This window comes from Thalassophryne amazonica, chromosome 10 (assembly GCF_902500255.1).
Source record: "Thalassophryne amazonica chromosome 10, fThaAma1.1, whole genome shotgun sequence".
NCBI classification, from domain to species: Eukaryota; Metazoa; Chordata; class Actinopteri; order Batrachoidiformes; family Batrachoididae; genus Thalassophryne; species Thalassophryne amazonica.
In genome coordinates this window covers 4,190,435-4,195,434 of record NC_047112.1, presented here as the reverse complement: position 1 = coordinate 4,195,434, position 5,000 = coordinate 4,190,435, and the positions used below count along the sequence as shown (strand labels likewise).

The 5,000-nt window shown below is 41.5% G+C and overlaps 1 protein-coding gene across 2 annotated transcripts in view; it reads right to left on the bottom strand.

Annotated features, from left to right (window-relative positions):
• sgta (small glutamine-rich tetratricopeptide repeat (TPR)-containing, alpha) overlaps positions 1-5,000 on the bottom strand; it is a 50,265-nt gene that overhangs the window by 24,679 nt on the left and 20,586 nt on the right. The gene's annotated exons all lie outside the window — the stretch shown is intronic.

Here is a 5,000-nt window from a genome sequence, read left to right as displayed (position 1 = left end):
AGTCCCACCAAAAATGAACACAAAATAAAACTAGAAGCACTCAGAGAGTGCTAACCTCTGCCAAGGCCATGCGGGTCACCAACGCCATAACATCTACACGTTGTGGAATCATCAAACCTAAAAAAGGCTAACAATGATGTTTGCTCAGTAGTAAAAAAAAGTTTCATCTGCTGTGACTGGATAGCATGTATCCTTAGCGCTTGGCATCACAGTTTATTGCAACTTGCACCTTTCCCAGAAGCTACTGTCATCTGAGCACTGATATTGATATTGCATGTGCTTATACACAAAAACAAATAAGAGACAAAATTCAATTTATTATTCAACTAAACTGCAAATAAATGAATTCTTTAACATTTATGACACACTTCTCTAAACAAGGCCATAGGGTCACTGACCCTAAAGAGATTCCCTCCTTGGCACAGTGATCTATTCAACAATTCAGTGTTACAACCAAAACTATGATACATACACTTTTCTTTCCTGTATATTTGACATCCTTGACCATGAAAACATACCACTAGAACTTGGAATCACTTTTATGTCTTTATTAGTTCAAACGTTATTGTATAAAAACGATTTTTCAGTAATGGCGGTTTTCTTCTGGATCTAGCTCCATAACATTTGAAGCTACATCAAATCTGATGACAAGCGCTGGTGGTTGGCTCTCACTGCGGTATTGTATCACTTCCTGTTCCGGAGCACAGCGGTGTTTTGCTGTATCTGTTAGCTGTTTAATCTGCGCAGTTAGATTGATCTAGTTATCTAGATAACGATTTGTTTCACAGTGTAATCTTCACGTGCCTTAACTAAAGCACTCCTTCTGCTGAATCACCTCTACATTATTTACACATTATTCACTTTGCCTGTTTTTAGGAATCCGCTAGCTTAGCGCAGCTACTAGCTCTTAGCCGATTTAGCATGGCGGCTTCTCCTGTCTCTCCCGCACTTTTCTGCTCTGGGTGTGAAATGTTTAGTTATTCCTCGGCCTCCTTTAGCAGTAACGGTACTTGTAATAAGTGTAGCTTATTCATAGCTTTGGAGGCCAGGCTGGGCGAATTGGAGACTCGGCTCCACACCGTGGAAAATTCTACAGCTAGCCAGGCCCCTGTAGTCGGTGCGGACCAAGGTAGCTTAGCCACCGTTAGTTCCCCTCTGGCAGATCCCGAGCAGCCGGGAAAGCAGGCCGACTGGGTGACTGTGACGAGGAAGCGTAGTTCTAAACAGAAGCCCCGTGTACACCGCCAACCCGTTCACATTTCTAACCGTTTTTCCCCACTCGACGACACACCCACCAAGGATCAAACTCTGGTTATTGGCGACTCTGTTTTGAGAAATGTGAAGTTAGCGACACCAGCAACCATAGTCAATTGTCTTCCGGGGGCCAGAGCAGGCGACATTGTAGGAAATTTGAAACTGCTGGCTAAGGCTAAGCGTAAATTTGGTAAGATTGTAATTCACGTCGGCAGTAATGACACCCGGTTACGCCAATCGGAGGTCACTAAAATTAACATTGAATCGGTGTGTAACTTTGCAAAAACAATGTCGGACTCTGTAGTTTTCTCTGGGCCCCTCCCCAATCGGACCGGGAGTGACATGTTTAGCCGCATGTTCTTCTTGAATTGCTGGCTGTCTGAGTGGTGTCCAAAAAATGAGGTGGGCTTCATAGATAATTGGCAAAGCTTCTGGGGAAAACCTGGTCTTGTTAGGAGAGACGGGATCCATCCCACTTTGGATGGAGCAGCTCTCATTTCTGATTTCTGATCATTTCTTAATAACATTTACATTTACTCTGATGGACTACCCAGCAGTGGGGAATAAGTTTCATTACACTAGAAGTCTTTCAGAAAGCGCTGTAACTAGGTTTAAGGATATGATTCCTTCTTTATGTTCTCTAATGCCATATACCAACACAGTGCAGAGTAGCTACCTAAACTCTGTAAGTGAGATAGAGTATCTCGTTAATAGTTTTACATCCTCATTGAAGACAACTTTGGATGCTGTAGCTCCTCTGAAAAAGAGAGCTTTAAATCAGAAGTGCCTGACTCCGTGGTATAACTCACAAACTCGTAGCTTAAAGCAGATAACCCGTAAGTTGGAGAGGAATGGCGTCTCACTAATTTAGAAGATCTTCACTTAGCCTGGAAAAAGAGTCTGTTGCTCTATAAAAAAGCCCTCCGTAAAGCTAGGACATCTTTCTACTCATCACTAATTGAAGAAAATAAGAACCCCAGGTTTCTTTTCAGCACTGTAGCCAGGCTGACAAAGAGTCAGAGCTCTATTGAGCTGAGTATTCCATTAACTTTAACTAGTAATGACTTCATGACTTTCTTTGCTAACAAAATTTTAACTATTAGAGAAAAATTACTCATAACCATCCCAAAGACGTATCGTTATCTTTGGCTGCTTTCAGTGATGCCGGTATTTGGTTAGACTCTTTCTCTCCGATTGTCCTGTCAGTTATTTTCATTAGTTACTTCATCCAAACCATCAACATGTTTATTAGACCCCATTCCTACCAGGCTGCTCAAGGAAGCCCTACCATTATTTAATGCTTCGATCTTAAATATGATCAATTTATCTAGGGGAAGTGATGGTCTAGTGGTTAAGGTGTTGGGCTTGACTCCAGAAGATCATGGGCTCAAATCCCCGCCTGACTGGAAAATCACAAAGGGCCCTGGGCAAGGCCTTTAATCCCCTATTGCTCCCGGTGTGTAGTGAGCGCCTTGTATGGCAGCACCCTGACATCGGGGTGAATGTGAGGCATGATTGGAAAGCGCTTTGAGCGTCTGATGCAGATGGAAAAGCGCTATATAAATGCAGTCCATTTGTCTTTGTTAGTTGGCTATGTACCACAGGCTTTTAAGGTGACAGTAATTAAACCATTACTTAAAAAGCCATCACTTGACCCAGCTATCTTAGCTAATTATAGGCCAATCTCCAACCTTCCTTTTCTCTCAAAAATTCTTGAAAGGGTAGTTGTAAAACAGCTAACTGATCATCTGCAGAGGAATGGTCTATTTGAAGAGTTTCAGTCAGGGTTTAGAATTCATCATAGTACAGAAACAGCATTAGTGAAGGTTGCAAATGATCTTCTTATGGCCTCGGACAGTGGACTCATCTCTGTGCTTGTTCTGTTAGACCTCAGTGCTGCTTTTGATACTGTTGACCATAAAATTTTATTACAGAGATTAGAGCATGCCATAGGTATTAAAAGCACTGCGCTGGTTTGAATCATATTTGTCTAATAGATTACAATTTGTTCATGTAAATGGGGAATCTTCTTCACAGACTAAAGTTAATTATGGAGTTCCACAAGGTTCTGTGCTAGGACCAATTTTATTCACTTTATGCATGCTTCCCTTAGGCAGTATTATTAGACGGTATTGCTTAAATTTTCATTGTGACGCAGATGATACCCAGCTTTATCTATCCATGAAGCCAGAGGACACACACCAATTAGCTAAACTGCAGGATTGTCTTACAGACATAAAGACATGGATGACCTCTAATTTCCTGCTTTTAAACTCAGATAAAACTGAAGTTATTGTACTTGGCCCCACAAATCTTAGAAACATGGTGTCTAACCAGATCCTTACTCTGGATGGCATTACCCTGACCTCTAGTAATACTGTGAGAAATCTTGGAGTCATTTTTGATCGGGATATGTCATTCAAAGCGCATATTAAAAAAATATGTAGGACTGCTTTTTTGCATTTACTTAATATCTCTAAAATTAGAAAGGTCTTGTCTCAGAGTGATGCTGAAAAACTAATTCATGCATTTATTTCCTCTAGGCTGGACTATTGTAATTCATTATTATCAGGTTGTCCTAAAAGTTCCCTAAAAAGCCTTCAGTTAATTCAAAATGCTGCAGCTAGAGTACTAACGGGGACTAGAGGGAGAGAGCATATCTCACCCATATTGGCCTCTCTTCATTGGCTTCATGTTAATTCTAGAATAGAATTTAAAATTCTTCTTCTTACTTATAAGGTTTTGAATAATCAGGTCCCATCTTATCTTAGGGACCTCGTAGTACCATATCACCCCAATAGAGCGCTTCGCTCTCAGACTGCAGGCTTACTTGTAGTTCCTAGGGTTTGTAAGAGTAGAATGGGAGGCAGAGCCTTTAGCTTTCAGGCTCCTCTCCTGTGGAACCAGCTCCCAATTCAGATCATGGAGACAGACACCCTCTCTACTTTTAAGATTAGGCTTAAAACTTTCCTTTTTGCTAAAGCTTATAGTTAGGGCTGGATCAGGTGACCCTGAACCATCCCTTAGTTATGCTGCTATAGACGTAGACTGCTGGGGGGGTTCCCATGATGCACTGTTTCTTTCTCTTTTTGCTCTGTATGCACCACTCTGCATTTAATCATTAGTGATTGATCTCTGCTCCCCTCCACAGCATGTCTTTTTCCTGATTCTCTCCCCTCAGCCCCAACCAGTCCCAGCAGAAGACTGCCCCTCCCTGAGCCTGGTTCTGCTGGAGGTTTCTTCCTGTTAAAAGGGAGTTTTTCCTTCCCACTGTAGCCAAGTGCTTGCTCACAGGGGGTCGTTTTGACCGTTGGGGTTTTACATAATTATTGTATGGCCTTGCCTTACAATATAAAGCGCCTTGGGGCAACTGTTTGTTGTGATTTGGCGCTATATAAAAAAAAAAATTGATTGAATTGATTGATTGATTGATTGATTGAATCAGTACAGATTCAGCTACAGTTTGGTGTTAGTTGTGCATCTCTAGCTTCATTTGTCACCTCACACTGACACATTTTCTATTTTCCCTATATTTTTGCATATTCTGGATCACCAGATCCGGAATCCGGATCCGATCATCACCAAACTTTGTTGTTTGATAGAACATTTGACTATGTTACACCCTAATTTTTTTCAAGCCTTTCTGCCTTGTTTTTGTGGAGTTAGAAACTAGAATGTCAAAATTCCCCCTATCACGCAATGGTGAAGAATCCTTTAAAAAATTCCTGGATCCGGATCGTGATCCG